This window comes from Podarcis gaigeae, assembly GCF_964106915.1.
Source record: "Podarcis gaigeae genome assembly, chromosome: 3".
NCBI classification, from domain to species: domain Eukaryota; kingdom Metazoa; phylum Chordata; class Lepidosauria; order Squamata; family Lacertidae; genus Podarcis; species Podarcis gaigeae.
Genome location: NC_139680.1, coordinates 93964746 through 93988951, shown reverse-complemented (window position 1 = coordinate 93988951; position 24206 = coordinate 93964746). Strand labels below are relative to the sequence as shown.

The window sequence follows — 24206 nt, the reverse complement described above, 5'->3', positions numbered from 1 at the left end:
TTTTTTAAAGCAATTGGAACATGCTCTTTTAAATTATGTAATCCAGCTGACTTTTATATGACCCTTGAGTGGTAATTTACTTAACTATGAAAGGTGTGCAGGGGGGGTGAGGGGGGTGGAGAGTAGCAGACCATCGAGGAAATAAAGCATCATAGTTGAAAGATTGAGGTGATAAGGTTGCAAATGCTGTTGAACTGTTAAACAAGCAGCATGATGCCTTCTAGAGGTGAACTACCTTTTCCAAGGAGCATGCCGTGAAAGTGGGGGGGGGGGGAACTAATCAGAACCGAATGCAACATTAAGATTTATGCACTGCCCTCTCTGCACAGTGATGCAGATACTCAAGCAGCAGCTTTTGGCCCGATGGAGATGTTGGGAAAAGAAGCACAAATACTTTCTGCTTCCTGTTCTATGGAAAGGACCGTCGTTTAGGGATAGAGGACATGCTTTGTGGGTCCTATGTTCAGTCCATGGCATCTCCTTTAAAAAAGCACCAGGCAGTAGGTGATGCGAAAGGCCTCTGCCACAGACCCTGGAGTCTTGCTGCTGGTCAATGCTGGGCTGGGTCGGCAAATAGCTTGACTTTCTGTAAGGCTGCTTTTAGGCTCGTATTGAAAAGTTCAAGCGAAACTTACTGCTTTCTGTGCTCAGATGTGCAGTCCGCCTTCCCACCTTATTGCATATGACGGGGGGGGGGGGGGAAGATGTGGAGGTTTCACTTCAGCAACGACAAAGAACTGTGCAAAATCTACCCTGGATAGCTCAGTTGGGTTAGCTTGTGGTGCTGATAACATCAAGGTTACAGGTTCGGTCCCCCTATGGGGCAGCGGCATTGCAAGAAGTTGGACCAGTCCATTCCAACTCTGCAATTTGATGGTTCTATGAAATGGGAAGTAGGAGACAATGTGCTTCCTGCTGCCCCATAATGCCCAAGGTTCTTCTGTAAAAGCAAAAAACAAAAGCTACCCAAATTCCCGGGACTTGGGGTGCCCCACACCTAGCCTTCTGTTCTTCTCAGTTCACTACATAATAGTTGTGATGTCTCCCAGGCTCAGCACCCAGTGTGGCAGAAGTGGTCGCGCTGTCCTAAAATCCGACTCTGAGTTCCCTGTGGTAAAGAGATCTGTGCATAAAAAGAATGTGTGCATGAATGGGAAATCCCTTGCAAATGAAGATCTCTCTATGACAGCACAGACAAGAACATGGGTAGGCAAGCTAAGACCCGGGGGCTGGATCCGGCCCAATTGCCTTCTAAATCGGGCCCATGGACGGTCCAGTATTCAGCATGTTTTTACATGAGTAGAATGTGTCCTTTTGTTTAAAATGCACCTCTGGGTTATTTGTGGGGTCTGCCTGGTATTTTTACATGTGTAGAATGTGTGCTTTTATTTAAAATGCATCTCTGGGCTATTTGTGGGGCATAGGAATTCATTCATTCTCCCCTCCCCAAAATATAGTCCAGCCCCCCACAAGGTCTGAGGGACAGTGGACCGCCCCCCTGCTGAAAAAGTTTGCTGACCCCTGGACAAGAACACCTACAAAGGATCGCCCAGTGCACAAGAGAAAAGAGGCAAATCTTGAGATCTGCCTTAAGCATGCCAAGACTGGCACAGAGCTCCCTGTTTGTATTGAATCCAACCAACAAGCTGGGGCGCACTCAAGATCCATTGGGTTAAACTTTCTTTCTAGGAGCTAGGGGCACTGTGCATAGAGTTTTCCTCTTTTATCTTCACAGCAGCCCTGTGAAGTAGGTCAGGCAGACACATTATGAATGATTTGTGACTTTGCAGTTGGCTTTGTTTATTTATTACAATAATTACATGCTGCTTTCATTCAGTGAAAACCAAAGTGGTTAAGAGCGATCGAGACAGCAACAATGTAATAATAACATCTTCCAGGAAATTTTTCAATAAATATTAGCAGACACCACCAACTGAAGGTACTGAAGAACTAGTTAAAGGCTGGGGAACGCCTGAGCAAAGATTTACAGCTGACCAAAGATTTGTACTTGTCTCCCCAATTGCTAATCTGTAGACTGTGTTCTAAATGCAGAAAAAGAGCAAACTTCTGTACTTTAATTTTTTTTTTAATTAAAAAGAAGTCCACATGGGGCAGCTTCATTTATCAGACAAGAATTCATTTACCAGGTGATGCAATAAACAATATGACAGAGTTTGCCTGATTTCCATTTTTGAGATCTGTCTGCTTGCATTTGTAAACACAGATTAAAATCTTGATTATCTTTCATGCAGGGCTATTGTGTGAGAAGAAATACAATTCAAAATGGCAACTGCTCTTGCCAGTGGTGATTTCCCAGCTTGAGCACTGCCTCAAAAATTTGGGCAGTAGATGTGGAATGTCAGTGTTTCACCATCTCACTGATGTCTAACTTCTTTATAGAATTTGTCATGCTTGTTAGCTGTTTTCTTCTTCTTTTCAGGCTCGGGGGCCATTGCCAGTTGTGGATTTGTGCTTTGCATTAAACTCTCAAGCAAGCCAAACCACAGTTTGAAGCACGATGAGCATAAACAGAAATGACTTCTGAGCAACTTGGGTAAAAGGTTTGATTGTTATAATGGCTCCCGCCACCATCATAAGTATATCTGCTTAGACGGAAGTCCTATTCAGTTCAAGAGGCTTACTCCCAGGTAAGTTGGTTCAGGAGTGCAGCCTCAATAAAGTAAGGGTCTTCAACTGGCAGCCCCTGGCAGCCAACTGGGACATTAAGGGGACACCAACCGGCCCTGGCTCTAGAAGCAAAGAATGAGGGGAGGATGTAAAGGAACAACAATAGGAAGCTGCATTGTATCGAGTCAGATCGTTGGTCCATCTATCTCAGTATTGTCTTCACTGACGGACAGCAGCTCTCTGGCATTTCAGGCTGGGGCTGTTCCAAGTTTCCAGCATCTTCAAGTAATGGGAAATCCCAAGCAATATGTCAGTCGGTAGTTTAGTCAGTAGAGCACGATACTTTTAATCTCAGGGTCATATGTTCAAGCCCTAGGTTGGGCAAAAAAATGCATGCATTGCATGGAATTGACTAGATGGCCCTAGCGGTCCTTTCCAACTCTACAAATCTAGGAATCAAATCTTGTGCAGGTTTGGTTTCCTTTTTTGTATGAAAGAAGCTGAAGACTTATGGTTCTTTTAACAGTCTATTACCAATATACAGATGGAGGGGCTATGCAGCAAGTAGGAACAAAAACAAGGCAGTGCTCACTCCAAAACAACATCAGTGCTCTAAAGCCTAGAGATTTTTTCTTTCAAAACATGGCTCATACTAAATCACAAAAAAATGTTTACCCTCCCTAGCAATAAAAATAATAATCAATAATAATAAATTAGATCTCTATATTTGCACAAGTCAGTCATTGCACAGCCCCTATTGGAGGATTTGTAGCGCAGCATTGTTGCTGGCATTGTCCATCTCGAGAGACAATGGAGTGCACTTCCTTAGGTGAAGTTGAACTGCTGTGTTAGCAGCACCAAAGTGTCCTCCCCAGGGTGCAACCTGGGCAGAGGTCCTGGGCTGCCCAGATGACAAGACCCCCTCCCAGCTTCGCTGGCGTGGTTCAAAGGAAAGCAGAGCAATACATTTGGCACCAGCTTGGCTGCAGGGACACTGGTGGCGCTGTGGGTTAAACCACAGAGCCTTGGACTTGCTGATCAGAAGGTCGGCGGTTTGAATACCCATGATGGGGTGAGCTCCCATTGCTCGGTCCCTGCTCCTGCCAACCTAGCAGTTCGAAAGCACCTCAAAGTGCAAGTAGATAAATAGGTACCACTCCGACGGGAAGGTAAACGGCGTTTCCGTGTGCTGCTCTGGTTCGCCAGAAGCGGCTTAGTCATGCTGGCCACATGACCCAGAAGCTGTATGCCGGCTCCCTCGGCCAATAAAGCGAGATGAACACCGCAACCCCAGAGTCGGTCACAACTGGACCTAATGGTCAGGGGTCCCTTTACCTTTACCTTTACTGGCTGCAGGAGTTGTTGGAAGCAGGTGTATAAGGTGCCCATCTTAGGGACTTCACTTCAGATTTATATAGAGTTTACTCCTTAGCCTTTTCTTCTGAGGACATCCTTCAAGGCAGAGGAGGTTTAGGATAGGAGTTTACTTCTCCTAGATGGGCTACTTTCCCAGCATCACTATCCTGGATTTGCATAAAGTCAGAGTGCAGCCTCCATTGGAGGTTTTAGAGTGCCTCATCACATCCCTGGATTTGCATGATGTCAGGGGAGCAAAAGAGAAGACAGGTTGCACAACTGCTCTCGTTCATTGCAACTGGTCCTGTGCAAGAGAACTTCCTAGTGGATTGTGACTACCTGTCTGGATGCAAATTGGCAGGGACTAGATACACAGCTTGTAAAACCAGATCCATCTATTTGGAGTGGTTCAGGTGAAATCATAGCCTTTTATTGACACATTAACTCTTGAGTACAATGCAAATAAAACCTTCCGCCGGAATGATTTTACATGACAATATTTTACTGTAGGTGCTGTTTGCAGCCATGATTTATAGTATGTGTTAAAATGAAAGGGGGAAAATGCAACTATATACTTATATGGGGAGGGGGGGGTGCTTATTCCCTAAGCAGCTGTAGAACCTCATTCAGCATCGCATTTAGTAGCTGCCACACACAATGAAGAATGAGCTCATAAAAATAGATGAGGACGGGCAGATAAAACATTTTTAAAAATCAGGGAGGGCTCCTCTTCTTTTGTCTTTTTAAATGTATTGACATGTGCTTATCCTGACAGTATCAAAAACTGAGTCAGTAGACAGCAATAACATGCACGTGCCCATAGGTAAGCTTTTGTTAACCTGATGGGAATTGTAGTCCAAAACACATGAAGGGCACCAGGTCAGTGAAGGCTGCCATAATGTGACCAGAGGCAGAAGTGATTGCCTTCGCTCATAATGCATATGCCCACTCAACTGCTTCAATCACCAGAGCTGGCATTATTACAGGTACCCCATAATACTTCTTTGGCATTTGTAAGAAGTCAATATTTTAGTATGGCCACAATTACACTGTGGAACTCCTTGCCAATTGATACCAGGCAGCTGCCTTCACTTGTATTCTTTTCAGCACCTGCTAAAAACATGCTGGTTTAGACAAGACTACCCAGATATTGAGAATGTTGACGTTTCTTTTAAGGTTTTTGTTTATCATGGATTTTAATTTTTTTGAATGTTTTACATTCAAAAAACCAATAATTTTATAGTTTTATTCTTTTGTAAGTTACCTAGAGGTGGGTTTTGTTTTTGTTTTTTGCAATCAAGTAGTATATAAATTTTTAAAGGTAAAGGTAAAGGGACCCCTGACCGTTAGGTCCAGTCGCGGATGACTCTGGGGTTGCGGCGCTCATCTCGCTTTATTGGCCAAGGGAGCCGGCGTACAGCTTCCGGGTCATGTGGCCAGCATGACTAAGCCGCTTCTGGCGAACCAGAGCATCACACAGAACTGCCGTTTACCTTCCCGCCAGAGCGGTACTTAATTATCTACTTGCACTTCGTGCTTTCGAACTGCTAGGTTGGCAGGAGCAGGGAGCTCATGGGAGCTCACCCCGTCACAGGGATTTGAACCGCCGACCTTCTGATCGGCAAGCCCTAGGCTCTGTGGTTTAACCACCTGCGTCCCAGTATATACATTTTTTATAAAATAAATAAATAAAAGAAGATGGTGGCTTTCATTTCTTCAGTTTTCACATGGCACCTGCCAAAATTCCTCTAGTAAATAGGCTGGTGCCCCATTCTCTGTTGCATCTGGCCACTCTGCATGTGCACTTGGTAAGTGCTGAAAAGCGCTTGGAAATAAATAGGATGACTGGGTTTCCTGTATGCCTGCCCAGTCTGCTGTCAAAGTGCTGATGGGCAACTTTAGCACATAGTCCTGTCTACATCCAAATGAGGAAACAATAAAACCTCCAGAGAGGTATAGATGATAAGGTATGGAATCAATGGGATTTCTGTATAGCTTCCCCCTTAAGCATGAAAACTGGAGCCACAAGCGACTCATTTACCTGCTCAGAATGATGTCTGGAACCACTCTGTGTATAGCTCCTGCAGAGGAAAACAAAGACCTATAATAAAAGATGTGACTGCTCTGTCCTTTCTTGAGTGCATAATCAGCATTTCTGCCAGAGTGGGAGAACAGTCACCTTCTGCGGAGTTCCCCCTGCTTTGCTGTGAGGTAGAGCAACGCCAATGCCTTGATATTAGCAGGCTGACAAATGGCTGGTATAGTGACATATCTTCCATCAGTCAATAGTGTAAATGTGTTTATAGAGTTCTATGTTTCACTCACTTCAGAGTAAATAATTGGTGTGGCCACTCTATGTCTTAATCGCTTCCATTCAGCCGCTCCAATCGTTGGCTGTGCTCCTATTTCTGTAGTTCTTTCTGGTTGCTTCATTTATTAATTGGTAAAAGCAGCAGCTACTAAGAGTCTTGTGCCACCTTGAAGGCTAACAAACATTGTGGCATGAGCTTTCTTGGGCCACGGTTCACTTCATCCACTGTTGTTTTTGGAGCAACATGGTTCTCCCTCTGGAAACACGTTAATTGGCAGTTTCATATGGCAAAGTGCTTGTGTGGCAGTGGCTGCTTATAATTTCAGCATGTGCGACCTTTGGCCCTGTGGTAAGCTGCCCCTTGCACTAAGTAACTGTGTGTCTGCAACTGCAAGGGAAAGGGTAGCAGATTCTTGGGAAACACCAACTTCTCTGTGTAGCTGGTTCATACAGAATTATCAACTCCCCATGTGGATGCTTCACTTCAACAGTGGCTGCTAGATAAAGTTTCATGCTGATGACAGGAAGTGGAGGAAGTGGTCCTATAGCAGGTGCGGTGAACCTGTGACACTTCAGGTTGTTGGACTTGAACTCTCATCATCCCCAGGAAGATGGGGAAGGGGCTTAGCTCAGTGGCAGAACATTTGTTTTGTGGCCAAAAGGTTCAACCTTGGCATCTCTAGGTAAGGCTGAGAGAGTAACCTCTGTCTCAAACAGTGCAGAGCCCTTGTTAGTCAAGACATACCGGGGGTGGGGTGGGGGACTGGATCTGGCAAGAGGGCCAGACCGTTATCTCCCCCACCTGCTGTGGACCAAATCTGAATGGTGATGTCAAGGTGGGAGTTGGGTCTGCAGTACAAAACAGCTCAGGCCTAGTGATCACAGCAACTCTTCCCAATTTGTCTTGCCCCAATGAGGCACTTGCAAGGACTGATGGTGTGCACCTTCCACTGTTCTCTATGGCTCATCCTCCCTTAGGTCCTTCCCCAGCAACCTGAGGCTCATTTGTCTTATCTCTCTTTGCTCTGCCCTCTTCTTTCCTCTTCATGTTCTGGGAGACCAGGGAGAAGGGGAGCTGATCATGGAAGAAGGGGGGGACTCTCTGGTTACTTCAGCAGCCTGCCTCATCTCTGTCTCTTGCCCCCCCCCCCTCTGGCTTCTGCCACTGATTCTGGACTGCTCTCTGTCACAGCCTCTTCCTGCTCATTAAACCCTGTTACCTCTTCAGCTTCCGGCACCACCTCCTCCCAGTCTTCTCTGCCTTCTACTTATGACCGCTCATCATCACTCCACTGCCAATCTCCTAGCTCTGGGACTTCTTTCCTTGGGGGTCCCCCAACTGGGGCCTCACACCACCTCTCTGCATCCAGCCAGTCCATGACAGGTGAGCAGCTCAAATCACCTAATATCACAACGACATCATGAAACTCTCTCTTTTTTTGCCCACATGGATTGAAAACAGACCAAGAGGACAAAGGAGCAACCTAGAAAATGCTGCACAAGACCAGGCCATCAGCTGATGGTCAGATCTTGTGCTTTGCAAGGAGCTTCTAATAGTTTGGTCCTGCAGAGAGCTTAGCAGGAAATGCCGACCTGCTGATCTGAAGTGTGTGTAAGGCCTATTCAGCTAAACCAGGTCTTTACTTGCCATTCATCTGATGTCTTATATGATGTTAGGCACAGGGCAGGTGAGTGCTGCTTGGCCAAAATGAACTGGGGGTCAAATGGGGGTCAGCCTGGTGAGCTGAATTGATGGAAACAGTACTGAGCTAGTCTGACACAGCTTCCTGTACTCTCAGCCAGAATGACCAATGGTTAAGGATAGTGGGAATTGTAATCCAGTAACATTGGGGGGGGGGTGTTACAGTTCCCTACCTTTGTCCTATAGATTACAGGGAGATGTAGAGGCAAGGAGGCTGTTTCAACAGCACTCCTGTTTCTCTGTAACATTTACTTCCATCTTCAGCCTTAACACCCTAATCCTAAGCCCACTTCACATTGCTCCCCCCTTCTCTCAAACAGATAATATAACGCATTGCAAACCGTGTGTGTGTGTGCATGTTTTGAGTCAATACATACTAAATGCACTGGATCTAGCTACCTTTTCCTGAATAAAAGTCCGCTACCAGCTCTGTGCACATGGCAGTCTCCAAAAAAAAAAGGCACCTGTGGTGAAGAATGAATATTCCGACGTTTTCGAACCTTTTGGTGAAGGTGAAGGGGGCTTGTTGAGAACATTGCTGTGAGCAGATGGACCCCTGAAACCATCTGCTATCCAAGCAACTAAATGTTCAATGATGCATTACGAAATTATTTAGCTCTCAAAGAGCCTGAAAGTAGTTAGCAATGATGGCATCTGTACTGAGAGCAAACAACCTATTTATATATGATCTATCACTTCATAAACTGCTTGGAGACCATCTTTTTATTTTTTTTTAATTCTCTCCCCCCCCTTCCCCACCCCCAAGATGCAGTAGTCATATTGACTCCTGATGTATAAAACTGCAGAACAATACAGACATCAGCCATTGGGTCCTTAGCAGATTCAGATCTTTCCTCCTTTACAAATAAAATAAAATAAAAATCAAGAATATATTTTAATACATTGAGCATTTTCTTTCTTCAGTGTCCCTGTCGGTTTGATTACCATTTTTTCTCTTGGCTGTTCCTTCGCTATAATTAGAAAAGTCAGGTGTTTTGGGGTGAGGGGGGTGAGGTGGCCCATGTCTTTGTGCTGTGCTTGAGCTTTACTGTTCTTTTCCTTTACTTTTTAAAAACTGTTGTTATTTTTTGCTTACAAAGCGGCTAGGTAAATTGCCCCTTAATTTGCCCAGAGGCATCTATACATATTGATTGGCATATGCAAATTTGTGTCATGGGCCTAGCAATCCTCCAGGCTATAATCGTATTAGGGTACCTTCTCCCATCCCGTTCCTTTCCCCCGCAGAACCATGATCTGGGAGAGCTGTTTGTCAGTCAATATATACTGGCTCTTAAATTCAAGCCATAACTCTTCTTTTTAATTTCCTTTTCCCTCACTGTATTTCTCTCAATCCCATCCCATCTCTCATCTTACCTCCAGCGTACTTCAAACAGAGGCCTTGATGCGCTAGGAGCAAAAAATAAAAAGGGAGAGACTGGGGGAAAGCCCCCACGGAAAATGCTCCCTATATATAAGACTGAAACAATACATGCAGCATGATTGAAACAAAAGGCTCCCGCGTGCAGCTGACTCATAGCGCCCATCGCTTCCCTTTCTTGAATACCTGTCAATCAATCACCAGTCAATCACAGGAAGGCCCAATCAGCCATTTAATGACAGCCAGATGCCATCTACTCCCTATGAACTGTACTCCTGAAGTCACACACTTGCTGCCGATAACTAGCAGCGTTGCCTGTCCTGCGAAGTAATGAGATGTTTTTTGTATTCAGGCTAAGTTGTGGTGCCTCACACCTCTGACAGGACAGCCCCGCGAACAGAATACAAGGCCGTTATTGGGCTGGCATTGTTTGGCCTTTCGTGACAGAATCAATGGTGGCTTTATAAACATTGATGCCCTTCCCATCATCCACCTTGCATAGACATCAGTCAGCTTCACTGGAGAGTAAATATGACTTGTAAATAACGTGGAGATAGATAGATATATAGGCATTTGTAATTAAACTACGTAGACCAGACAGAACCAGGGTACCTACACAGAGTCTGACGTGATCTCTTTCATGCTGGTTTACCAACGATTTCAACCTTGACCTGAAGGGAACACTTTTTCTTCAACTGATCGGTAATTTAGCCTCTTTGCTTAGTTCTGGGGCTCTCTTGTAGTGAATTATGTATGGTGCTTCTGTGGTGCAGGCCTCTGTCCACAGAGAACACAGCTGAGGCTGTTAAATAGCTCCTGGAGACCTTAGTTAAATACAATTCCAAACGATTCCCTTCAGCCCTTGTTTGTATCTTTCCAGCTCTGCGGGGGCTTTGGCTGTGTACACATTAGCAGCTTAAAAAGCAGTTCTTTATCTCAATTTGGATAGAAACTGGTTTGGAGGGAAATGCTTAAAAATGCAGTATTTCATAAGAAACAACAGGAGAGGTACCAGATATGGACTGTGGCTAATGTCATTTGCATCCTACTTCCCAAATCAGTGATGGGAGAGCACTGGATGCCGAGCAAATGGGAGTGCGTATACAGCCTTTTTCAAAGAAACAAACAAAAAAAAACCCCCACTGTACTTCAAATTCATTACTTGCCCCTTTGAACCCCGATGTTGAATTTCTGGGAAGGTCCTAAGGGGGGCAGATTTCCTTTTACAAGAAGAAAATGCATAAAAGAGCCTTCCTGGGTCACAGAGTAACATCCTTCTTTTGGTAGCAATCAACTCATAGGTGAGTAGGATTGAACAATGTGTGATACATCAAGCCAGCTGCAAGTCTTCAGCAGTCGAGCCTCATATGATATCTCACCACAAGCTGAATAAACCTATTGCTTTAGCCGTCTCCCTAGGACCAGGATATCACAAGGCTGTAGTTAACTTGGTGGGTTACAATTTTGTGCAAGACTCCTGCAGAGGAAGTCCATAGAAACCCAGAGACCATTTCTGTTGTTCACCCTTGGTGCCTTCAACCACCAGTGGGAAAGGGAGGAGCCCAATGGCAAGCAAGCAGAGGAGGCCTTGACTCTTCCTCTGCTGCTGAGGGAAGAAGTCTTGGTGATGTTGCTCCCTCTGATGAATCCAGGGACAATGGCATTTCCCTTCTGCGGTATCTCAGCTTTGCCATGTCCAGTTTTGCTTTGCAGTTCACACAAGCACAGGATGTTTTCTCCCACCCGTGGCTCTCTTTTGGGGAGGAAGAGAGGGATGGTCCCTTGTCACTCAAGGGCAGGCAGGTTTGCATCCATTAAGGGTGGAATGTAAATGGAGGCAGGTCCCCTGTGTGAGAAGCGGAAGCCCTCCCTACGCTCTCAGCACTGGCTGCTGGAATGCAGGCCAGGGAATCTCATTAGGAACCTAATACAAAAAGGGCACATAGATCCTGGGTTTGCAGGGGGAGAAATCAGATTAGCTTCATTACTTTATTCTGCACCTCACAGCGCTTCTGCCAGTGGACAATTACATTAGATCAGAAAGGAGATCAAAAGGCAAAATCTTCCTTGAACGCCGCTTTTCATTGTCTTATTGGTAGTGAGGTGGGGAGGTGGGGATAATTCATGCAGATGGAGGCCACATCCACCATTGCTAACAAACAGGTTTGGGATACGCCATTACTTTAGAAAGAGGGTCTGTAAGAAAGAAAGGAAAAAACGTTACTGCTTCATCTGCTAAAACTGAGAATCTCATGGAAGCGTCAACCTTCACAGCAATACATTCCCTCAAAATTTGGCCACACAGCTTTATTAATTCATTATGCATTTTTGTAGGTGTGTAAGTTAGCATTACCTCGCCTGGTTTTCAATTAAATAAAAAATTATCTCCTGCCCCAAAAGGAAACAGGGCTATCTTGTTAGCTGTGGTACTGCTCTTACCAAGAAAAGAAAAGCCACATGGCCCACAATACACAATGGTTTGTACTACAGAGTACAGCTGGAAACCCATGACCAAATAATTGTGGGACTTAATTCTGACTAGATTACAAAAATAATCTAAATTTATAACCCATTGGCTTAGTAGACACGGTGCTCTGATACTTCTAGCTGGGAGCCACACCATAGTCAGAGCAAATTCCAAGACCTTACTTGGAAAATAAATACAACCCAGGTGATTAAGAAAGCCCAACAGAGACTCCATCTCCTCAGATTATTGCGGAAGAACGATGTCAATCAACATTTGATGATCTCCTTCTACAGGTCAACAATAGACAGTGTCCTTTCATACTGCATCATGGTGTGGTATGCTGGTTTGACATCAAGTGATAGGAAGTGCCTACAGAAGATGGTGAATACAGCACAAGATATTATGGGCTGTCCCGTGAATCCGCTGGATGAAATAGTGGAAGAACGTTGCCTCAGGAGAGTGAGGAAAATTCTCAGGGATGATTCACACCCTGGCCTGCACTTTCTTGATCTCCTGCCCTCAGGCAGAAGATATAGAAGCATGATTAGTTGCACCAACAGGGTAAAGAACAGCTTCTATCTGTGGGCTGTTAGGCTGATGAATGAAAAGATAACAACAGGGCAACTGACTTTCGGGTTTGGCGGGTGTGTGTCAGTAAACGAGGGGAATTAAGACTAAGAGAGCTGAGTGCGGGGTGCTCGTGTAATCTCACTGTATACAAGTTACAATAAAGTATTTTTTTAAAAAATCAAATCCAATTCAATAAATAAATGTCTAGTATGAGAAGTGACTACTCATGGGAAAAACACGACAAGCTTTGTGTGGAAAAATGCTGCCTTGTGAGGTTGTTATTTAGTCTTTGGCTATTTGGTAAATGTATAGCCTTTCCACCACATGCTGCTCAAAGTGGCTAGCTGCAATAAAATACAAACGCAAAAAAAACCACCTCACAAAACCCCCCAAAAGAACAGATGAGGTAAAATACATTAATAAGACTATTTAAAATAAAAAAGCTTTCCTTTAAAAAGGAATGGCCACAATCAATCAGATTGTGATGATGATTTCATTTATGAATTTCTTCCTATGAGGCATTTCAAAACATACCATATGAGGCTGAAGTTCTATCTCAATAAAAATGGCTGTGGAAGATCACCAGGGAGAGAGAGGGCCAGGCAGCAGTTCCAAAGCCTAACAGAAGAAACAAAAAATGCCATCTCTCAAGTTCTTTGCCAAAGGTGCTTCAGATATTAGTGGGACAGACAGAAGAACCTCTCTGGTGGGTCTTAAAACACACTGGCTGGTTCATATGAGAGAATAGCATATTTCTAATCTTAATTGTAATAGCCAACACTTAGAATCATGCCTGAAAACTGACAGGCAGGCAGCAAAGTCACATGCTGGCTTCAGCCAATTGTCTGGTTGCAGTTTTCTGAAGCAACTGGAGTTTCTTATCACTCTTCAAAGGCAGCCCCATGCAAAGCGTGTTGCAGTAGTCCAAACAAGGTATAAACTAAAGCATGTCATTGTGGACAGATCTGGTAGGGGCAGGTGTAGTTTATGTACTGTCCTTAGCTATGCCAAAACACTCCTGGCCACTGCCAAACCCTGGGGTTCAAATTGCAGGCCTAAATTGAGGCGTATATCCTAAACCATTTGCACCTCATTCAAAGATCCGCCTTTCTACTGAACGAGAACATGTCTATCTTGTTCATATTAATCGTCAGTTTGTTTGACTTCATTGATTGCTATGTGGGAGGGTGGAGGGAATTAAGCCAGCAAGTTCTCTTAGATAGGATAAAAACCAAACCAGCCTCAGAAACCCTTAAAAAGGAGGGAGATGAAATCGCTGAGGAGGAAGCAGAACAACCCAAAGACAAGACAGCTCAAGGCAGTCAATAGCACAAATAATTCAAGAAGAATAAGGAACCATTTTTTCCCTCTTCTCCACCGACACACACGAAAATCTATATTGTAAAATATTACTGACAAGAACGTCTGTTTTACAGTCTATCAAATCATTTCAAAAAGCCTTTAAAGGGCGAGATCTCTCTAGTAATTTCAAGGGACATCAATATCTGCAGATTTTATGCTGTGTCTGATAAACCCACTTGAGCTGAGAGGGATGCCTGAGTGCCAGATTCCTTCCTCTACATTCAGGGGTTTTGAACCTGCCGCCTGACAGATGCATTCTTGTGGCCGAATTTAAGGCGAATATCAGGGAAAGCTCAAAGGGGGAGAAGAGTGATAGGGAGGGAAACAGAGATAAAAGTCGAAAGAGTGGTCTACACCCCTCTTCCCCCAGAAGCCTATTGGGCAGGTAGGAAGAGGATTTGGGAGGTAGGGGGCTAGCAGAAATGGGGAGAGAGAGAAGGTGGCATAAGAAAGAAAGAAAGAAAGAAAGAAAGAAAGAAAGAAAGAGAGAGAGAGAGAGAGGAAAGAAAGAGGCTCCACCTGTACATTTTAAGCAAAAGGATACTACTTTAAAAGCAATGGATTCCACCAAAGAATCCTGACAATTTGTAACTTGTTAAAGATGTTGAGAATTGCTAGGAGACCCCTATTTCCCCTCACAGAGTTACAATTTCCAGAATGGCCTGGGAAGAAGTACTGATTGTTAAACCATCCTGGGAATTGTAACTCTGGTTCGAATCCCCACGGCGGGGTGAGCTCCCGTTGCTCAGTCCCTGCTCCTGCTAACCTAGCAGTTTGAAAGCACGTCAAAGTGCAAGTAGATAAATAGGTACCACTTTGGCGGGAAGGTAAATGGCGTTTCCGTGCTCTGCTCTGGATCGCCAGAAGCGGCTTAGTCATGCTGGCCACATGACACGGAAGCTGTACGCCGGCTCCCTTGGCTAATAAAGCGAGATGAGTGCCACAACCCCAGAGTCGGTCACGACTGGACCTAATGGTCAGGGGTCCCTTTACCTTTATGGGGTCTATTAAAAGCTCTGAGCACTCTTAACAAGTTCTCAGGATACTTTGTGGAATGCCATAACTGTTTAAAGTGGTATAATAGAGCTTTGAATGCACAGTGCAGATGGGGCCAAAGGGAGTCTTGTGGTCACAAGGTTGTGTCCCTGACAGATTACTCCCAAGAGAACACAGCTCCTGACAGAGAAGAGGTTCCCCACCACCCCTGATCTAGAATCTCCCCTCACGTGCCCATCCTTTCCTGTTTCAGAAAAGGAGCCCATTGTAAATCCCTTCCGTTTCCTTGCCCATTAACTTCTGAGCTGACAGAATATGAAACAGGGTTTAAAGGCGAGATGTTCTGACAAGGAGAATTCCTTGTTTAAGAGCTCTAGTCATGAGGCACCCTTAATTAAAAATTGTATTGATTTCTCTCTTCCTTCCCTACTTCCTACTCCTGATGACAGGCACTGCTCTGGAAGTCCCATTGTTAGTCCGGTTGACAGTTTAAGTAGTGAAACAAAGGGCATTTACACAGCACTTAGTGCAAAATTATTACTGATTAAAAAGTGATTTATCATGGTAATGGTATCTGCTTAGACTTTGGTGTATATAACACACACACACACACACACACACACACACACACACACACACACAAATGGAAGTGAAGAACAACAAAAGAGTGCCCCATTCACTTGATTCCGGATCCTTAGCCGGATGCAGTTGTTGATGGTAGAGATTGCTCACTAGATTTCAGAACAGTCTCTGAGAGCCAAGGTGATACTGTAGGTACATACTAGGTGCTCCCCTGCAAGCATATGCAGCAGTAGCCAAGCACAGCCCTATCACTGGGCAGAGTGAGGCAAGTAGCTCCAGCGGCAGAGGCTAGGGAGTGACAGCGAGGTGATGGAGGGCGGAGCTGTGTGTGCCGTGCGCCCTGCCCTGCCCCCTTAAGCTAGCCTCCTTAGCATGGGTGCAAATGCTAGTCTGTACATCAACAATACTGAGATGGACCAGTGGTCTGACTAGGCATAAGACAGCTTCCTATACTCATATTTTGCATTCCAATGCAAAGTCCTGGCTCAGCCCAGCCTTTCTTTCTTTTTTTTAAAAGATATTTATTAGCATTTCAATTTTTTTTTACAAAAAAGACAACAATAAAAACAAAACACAAACAAAAAAGGAAACATATCAAATATGAAAAAATACAAAATTAAAAACAATAAAAAACAAGTAAAATTTCATTCCCTTATTTTCTTATACCTTACTTCCCAGACCTCCTCATACCTCCCCTTTGTGTATTCCAATTCTAATTATAAGTTCAGCAAATCCTCACCCTTAATTTTCATTTAGTTTTCAACCTTTCTTTTCTTTTTACTTAATCATTACAGCTGTAAACCACTTAATTTCTAATCCAACATCATTTTAACACTCATTGATTTTACAATATTTCCCAAGATAGCCCTTAAATTTCTTCCAATCTTCCTCCGCCATCTCTCTTCCCTGGTCTCGGATTCTGCCGGTCATTTCTGCCAGACCCATATAGTCTATCACCTTTCAGCCCAGCCTTTCTACCTGTTTTCTACTACTTCTTACATTGGGAGGTCAACACAACAGCCTTTGATACCAAAGAGGAAACAGGGAATGGAATCAAAAATGATAAATCAATTAAACCAGCATGGCTTTCTCTTTTTGCCACATTCTTTCTATCCTACTGTATGCCAAGGATGGGAAGCCTGTGGCCCTCTGGACGATGTTAGGCAGCAACTCCAGTTGGCTTCAGCCAACAATGTCCAGCAATCAGGAATGATGGACGTTGTAGTCAAACAACATCTGGAGAGCCACAGCTTTCATGAGCCCACCCCAGACATGTGAAAACAATGCTTAAAGAAGCAACAATACACACAGCTTGATGCAGATAATTAATTTATCATGCATATAAAATTTGGGTTCATTCAGTTGACTGGGCCTAGTACTTCTCTTGCTAAGGCGGCTGACATGATATATATCCTACTTCACAGGCTCTGGCCCAAGACAGGAGGACTATCCAGGCCAAGTCTGTTTTAAAGATAAATAACTATAAAAGGAAGAGCCAGGGCTCTGAAGTTGCCCACTGACCATTAGCACCTGCCTTGCAGACTTGGCAGGTATGCAGGTCACCTGATCACAGTATTTCCCACTATGCTGAGATGTATTTCATCCCCTTCTTTGGTGATGCATTCCCCCACCCCACTCTTCCTAGGATGGATCCACTAGTAGCACACTGTAATTATGTACATTTTGTATGTGCTGAAGAAAGTAGCTGTATAAATGACAGCTAATTATGAAGAACTCTCCTGGGCATTAGTATCATTCTCCCCGACTACTTTTAATGCTGTATACCTAGGCAGCTATCGCGGCAGTTCATTTCACAAGAGAATTATACTGCTGACCCTTCAGAATTAATTTACAGAAAAGCATAGCAATCCTCAGTGTAATGGAGCAACCACCCATTATTTCAAAAATAAACTGGGGCACAATCCAGCCACCTGTAAGTTGCTTTGAGTCCCCTGGAGATCAATGGGAAGAGATGAGTGCTTGACTTATAGTTATTTTTCCTTTGTAATATCTCCATTTATCCAGGAAACTTTCAAGTGATCCACTGTGAACCAGCAAACACAGGTTTGGGATTGATTGATTGATTGATTGATTGATTGATTGATTTACAATATCTATGCTGGGGTCACCAACATGGGTGTCAAGTGAGCCTGCTAGTATCTGTTTTCATATTGTTGTGTGTTGGTGGCGGGGGTCAGTCTGTATGATGTCCCTTCTAATTCCTGGGATCCTGGATCCAGCAAAGGTTAAAATCTAGAGGAGGATTCCATTGTTGAACTAGTCTGGCAAGTTTCGTTATGAGTTGACATATGTCCGGAATATCCCAAACATACTCAGATTACTGTATTCCACCCCCCCTCCAAAAATAGCTTAACAACTTTCCCAAAATAAAGCAAAAGCTCAACAACTTTTCCGTCCGGATTTTCACTTTTTGAAATATGGCAACCCTAGAGTTAATAGACCTAGGTACCATCATTAGAACAACAAAAGAAGTTGCTCTGTGCCTGAGGACAAATGGATGGGCTCCACTCTCACCTGGCTGGTAGTAAGAAAAAACGAAAGCCAGAATATGTGCGAGTTGAGAGCTAGAAACTGAAAGCTAGAGAGACTGAGCCCTTCTTGATTTCTGCTGGAATCCAAAGCTGAAACTATGGGGGAAGCAAGACTTCAAACAAGAGCAGATTTATTTTTTTATTTTTTATTTTTAAAGACTTCAGGCAATTAAAAACATTAACATTAAGATTAAAATACAGAGACAAAGCAAAACAGTTCAGCACAGCAGGCCAAATAACTGTTTCAATAAAGTAGAAGTTCCAACAGCTTAATATTACAACAAAAGTTAAGTAAAATGCAATAAAGCAATCTAGTTATTTTTGCGCTGTTTTAAAAACTATTTTAGACACTCTTATATGTTTGCAAATCATATTGGCATGCATGTAAAATGCATAGATTTGTTGCTGTTGTTAGCAGTAGTAGTATTTCTGAAGCAGGAGGAAAAGTCATGCCTTTTTAAATACAAAAACCTACTCCTTTCCCTGTGACTTAGCAATGTACAACAGTGAATCAAATAGTGCAAAAATCTACGGTCCAGGCATGCCCTCCAAGTGAATCTATGTGATCTGTTTTGACATAGCTGAAATCCAATTTATATTACCAAAGGATCTGGCAAAGTCCTTTAAATTTGGCATCAAGATACTAAACAGGATCTAAACCAAATGAAACAACCAAATTGTTCATAGTGGCAATAAAACCTGCACATTCATCTTGAGTTTCAGGACAAAACAAATGTGCCATAAAAGGACCAAAGACAACAATAAAAAGGAACAAAAAGAAGCATCAATTAAATATAATAGTGTTTTTTTTAATAAAGAAAAACTAAAATAGCAAGCACTGCAATGCCTCCCAGCACTAGGAACGAGAGTGCAGGTGAGATCTTTGCCAGAGTCAAAGCCCTGCTGCCTGTGCTGTGATCTTTCAGACTAATTTTCTTAGCAGTCTGCATCTTTTTCCTCCCTTCCTCGTTGACAGACTGCGGCTGTGCTAGTGAAGTGGCATTTATTGCATAAGCAGGTGTCCTAGTGGAGATGCAGGTGTTCTCTCCTCATTCTGGCATAATCTAGTCCTATGGGGATAAATAAAGTTGCTTCTCTGTAGAAAATATTTTCTACGTGCCCTTGAAGACAATGCTTGAAATTCTAAGCGCCTGATTATGCAATGGCATCTGAATGGAGCTTGGCCACCTGAGTGCTGATTTCAAGCAAAGGGAGCCGAGAATTCGCAAAGTGTTAGCCAAAGGCTAAAGTTGCAGTCTAGCACTGTGATGCGCAATTAACCAATGCAATTCTATGTGCACAGAATGACGTATTATAGTATACAGTGGTACCTTGGGTTAAGTACTTAATTCGTTCCGGAGGTCCATTCTTAACCTGAAACTGTTCTTAACCTGAAGCACCACTTTAGCTAATGGGGCCTCCTGCTGCTGCCGTGCCACCAGAGCACGATTTCTGTTCTCATCCTGAAGCAAAGTTCTTAACCCGAGGTACTATTTCTGGGTTAGTGGTGTCTGTAGCCTGAAGTGTATGTAACCTGAAGCGTATGTAACCTGAGGTACCACTGTACACTGGTGTTTATTCTCAAGCGTCCATATGGTTGCATCCTGAAGCAGCAAGCCTATGTAGACTGCATGATTAATGTAATATTTAATTTGGCTCTGCACTTGGACTATAACTTCCCTGGTTGTTGATGGCTGAGTAAGAGTACCCATTTCCCTCTGCAATTGTGGGGAGTGGTAATTGCAGCCCCCTTGGCCATGGAAAGCGTGCACTCCATCCTCCTGGTCTTGGCATGAAAGGAGTGGTCACTTCCTGCTCCTCTGGTTGCACTAACAGCTGGGAATCACTTGAAGGCTCAGTAGCCAATCGTAGGTGCTGAGGAGGTGTAGCTTTGGAGCAGACCTGAGAAAGAACTTCCTGTCTCTGGTCTGATCCCTGTTCTGGGGTGCAAGTGCCCTCGGTGGCATGTAGGGCCTTCCACGAGCTTCAGCTGGTAACCCAGCTCTGACGTCATCTGGGTACAGTCTGGCTTTAGTCGTTTACGCTCTGGTAGCTTCCAGGTTAGACTATTGCCATGCATTGCACATGGGTCTGCCTTTGAAGATGGTCCCAGTATGGAGAACTGTCCATGTTTACACAGCACAGAAGTTAAGGCAACATCCTTTGGTGTATGTGGATTGGTTCCAATTGTACTACGAAGCTGAAAGGCTTTTGTTTTTGGGTCTTGGAATATTTTACAGCATGACCTGAAGTGGCACTTTATTATCTTATAGTAGCGAGGAGGTAACAAGCAATGAGTCTTAGGATCTGACAACATTTAATAGACAAAATGCAGCGGTAATTAGTATTTGAAAGCTGAGAGCTTGTGAAGTTTTGTCTCTGGAACCTGGCAAAAGAAAAACAATGGAGAAATATTAACATGTCAGAAGCATTTAAATCTGGAAAGCGGAACGAAAGGGGTCACATTCAAACTACGAATGTGAGGATTCAAAATTCGGAATTCAGAATTTGAACAGTGGGAATAGTAAATTTGGAAACATACATCTCAGCCTTCAGCACTGAGATGCAACTTACATAAAAGGCTTTCCACATGCTGCTAGATCTCCATAAAAGCCAATTGTTAACAACATGAACCCAGTTCCCCATTCTGCCCACCTTAAGTGTGCTTTCCCTTTCTTGCTAAAAACAAGGATGACATTCTTTTCCATCCAAGAAAAGTCGTCCCCCCCCCCCATTCATCATCATATCCTACACTTTGGCTCTTTGGTTTATTATAGGGAAAGTTAGGATTTGTCCGTAGGAAGAGAAGGAAGCAGATATACTTTTGCCTAATGTGCTCTTCCCTGTATCTCATGAGTTCCCATGTGACTAGCTGGAGGTAATGAAAGGTAGGAGAGAAGCGGCTTGATAGGATTACCTAGGAATTAAACCCATTCTTCTCTACCATGCTTCCCCGGCTCCCCCTTCTATGGGGTTTTTCTTAATAGGCTTTTGAGCGAGAAGACAGAAGGAAGGAGTAGAGGGCAACTTGCATTGTGGCAGATTGGAGCAAAAGTAAAAAACTGCCCAGGCTGGGGGCAGGAAGGAGAAAGCCTTCTTTCCGATGGTTGCTAATGGCCTGCGGAGGAGCTGCACAGCAGTCATTTCACAGATAGTATGGCAGGTCACCGCGACAGATGTTCCCAGCATATGTGGAGAATTAATTACCCACTAGTAAACAAAATCTGTGATGCGGAGAGTCATTTTATCCAAATTTCTTTCGATTTTGCTGTTATTAGGAGCTTAATTTTTCTTGATCAGCCAGGCTCTCTTGAATTAAAGCGTTCCTTAATGGGCTGCGCCGAACGTTTTCTGAAGTAAAGTGTGGAGCGAAAGTGGTAAGGAGGAGGGGGCTGGGGCGAGAGAGATGAGTTTAACTGGAGATGAGTTGATTGGGATGCCACAGTGAGCGATTAGGAAATTATTTGATTAAAAGGCTGAGTACTGTTCATATAGGATTTTTTTTAAAAAAAGTATTCTTACAGCCAACCTGTATCCAATAGCATTTTCACTCCATTTGCTGCGTATTATGAAACAGCTGGAGCCCAGGGGGTACATTATAATGTTTCAAGAGGAATGGCTTTGGAAGGGAAAATGGCTGTGTTTTCATTCACTGTCAATATTCGGATGTGTTAATGTCGGGGGACCATATTGTGCCATTGAATTTTAAGCAAAACTCTATTTAAATCCACGATGAAATTGGGTTAAAAAAAAAATCAATGGCGGTAATAAAGGCCTTGCAACATTAGAATACTATTCATATGTTCATGACCCAGATAGTGGAGCAGCAAGGCCAGCAACCACATGCTATTTCTCACACACTTCCAGCCCGCTCTTTATAGAATAGTAAAGCATGGATAGAAGCAGATTGTGAAGGGACAATGAGAACTGAATGTTTTGAGGCAAAGGTCGTTTTACAAGTGTGAGTCTCCTTCATTCTATGGAAAGGATCCTGTTGTGTTCTCAGTCCTCTAAGCAACATGATCTTTCCATTCATGTGCTGAACTTCTGTTTCCCCAAGAACACGATTCTTCTTCTGAATTGTTGTCTTGTCCATGTTTACTCTTGTTTGGCACTACCATGTAATGCTTGCTGAGTGCTTGACGCAAAACAATGTGCCGAATCTCCACAAAATTGATGTGGGTAGTTGGCCACATTTGACTTTGAAGGTATGGGGTTGAAATCTGTGGCTCTTATCAGTGCCATCTCTGCATATTCTAAGATACCTCGGGTTACATGCACTTCAGGTTACATATGCTTCAGGTTACAGACTCCGTTAAACCAGAAATAGTGCTTCAGGTTAAGAAATTTGCTTCAGGATAAGAACAGAAATCGTGCTCTGGCGGCGCGGAGCCAGCAGAAGGCCCCATTAGCTAAAGTGGTGCTTCAGGTTAAGAACTGTTTCAGGTTAAGAACGGACCTCTGAAATGAATTAAGTACTTAACCCGAGGTACCACTGTATTCATTTTCATTACCAACACTTGTTTGATACATTCTTTGGCGTTAAATACAATCTATACATCATCTTATAATAAGTTTCTTTCAAGCCGTAACGTGCTGTAAATCTCATATCTGTTTTCCAAAGCTTTTCCCAGGCAGCAATATCTATCTTGTGTCCAACCTCTTTTGCCCATCATTGTTGTTTTAACCATTTCATCCTTTGTTTCCCATGCTAGTAACAGTTTATACGTTTTGGAAATTAATTTCTCATCGTTTTCACGCAAACTAACTTCAAAGTATGACCGTTGCTCAGCAAATCCATTCTTTAAATCCCTTTTATAAATTTCATTTAATTGGTGATATTGAAACCAGTTGCTCACTAGGTTTCATATTTCATTAAATTTTCAAAGCTTACATTCATTTTCATGGTTACAACGGCAGCTCTGATCCAGCTGCTGTAAGCAGAGCCTGCAATTTTGTGCCTACTATTCTACTTGCTTCCTCCCTGTTACCACTTGTGTCAAGTTAGCCAGAGGGCCTGGTTACCTTCCTTCCATCAGAAGGAAAAGGAAAAAAACAAAACACAGTGGTTGTGTGCGCTCGCACAAAGGGGCAATGAATCCACTACTGACTGACAGGGGGCGGGGACAAATTAACTTGGGAAGGGAAGTGTGGTACTCCTGCAGTGCTCTTAGGTAACTGTAAAGCTTTTAGGGTTTCTCACTGGTTAATCAACTGAAATGGTAGTTGACTAATCTACCTAATAAACCTTATTTAACAAGCTAGCAATTCTATACCAACAGAAGTGAAGGACAGTGAAATTTCATCCAGTATTTTAACACTCCTTTGGCTGAAAGATCACCCAGTTGAGATAGAGAGACCCAGCAGCATGAAGGCTGGTACAAATCATAAGACACTTAGTTACAGCAGTGATGAAGAGAGGAAACAGCATGCCTGAAACCAAGGATACTTTTTATTTTATTTCTTGCTCTACTTATTGATTTCCTGTCTCTGTTTTTACAGGCTTGACCCATCGCAGGAAACACAAAATTCCTTGAATAAAAAGGGATTTGATATATAACACCAGCTTGTGTTATATTTCTACTGCTAGCGTCCACATATTTATACGGGTAAAAGCTTATTGCACCTGCTTCCTCCAGCATGCTCATTTTAGGGGGTTGCAAAGAATCCATCACCCTATCTCTCAGTATAGAATCGTCAAAGGCAATTTAGATGTTCATGGTGAAATTCTAGCTTACTGGTTTCAAGAAGCCAATGAGAACTTTGCTGTTGGTGGCATTGGGTGAGGATTACTATTCAGTTCAGTGCAGCCTAGGAAGCTGCCTTATAAGGAGTCAAACTGTTGGTCCATCTAGCTCAGTATGCATGCACTGATTGGCAGCAGTTCTCCAGGATTTTTGACAGGGGTCTTTCCCAGCCCTACCTGAGGATTCAATCTGGGACTTCTGCAAGCCAAGCAAATGCTCTTGTGGCACAGGCAGAGATAGGGAAGCATGACTGGTTTGGCCACACTGGGTGCCAAGCCAAGAGGGCACCACAGCAGTCGCAACAAAAATGACTTAGAACAAAAAGTGAGAGCTGGGGAGCACTGAATTTTGGCATCACAAAGGACACCGCTGAAATGTAAAAACAGAAGGCTTCTGGTTCTGCTCTGCCTTAATGGAGGCAGCCCGGGTGGGAGATCGTAGGTGAAGGAAAAACTAGGATGATTGAGAGTAAATCATCCTTGCAAATTCCCCCCAGGGACAGGGAGAAAGCAGTGTGTCTTGGTACCTGGCTCTCACTCCAGCATGCAATGTGTG

General features: G+C 43.6%; 1 long non-coding RNA gene across 1 annotated transcript in view; it reads right to left on the bottom strand.

The window, feature by feature from the left end:
* Positions 1-11345: 11345 nt before the first annotated feature.
* The window catches only part of LOC310842213, a 32695-nt gene continuing 19834 nt past the window's right edge, over positions 11346-24206 (bottom strand). The window contains exon 2 of the long non-coding RNA XR_014563004.1: positions 11346-11571. This is a non-coding gene — a long non-coding RNA (uncharacterized lncRNA). The remainder of the gene's footprint in view (positions 11572-24206) is intronic.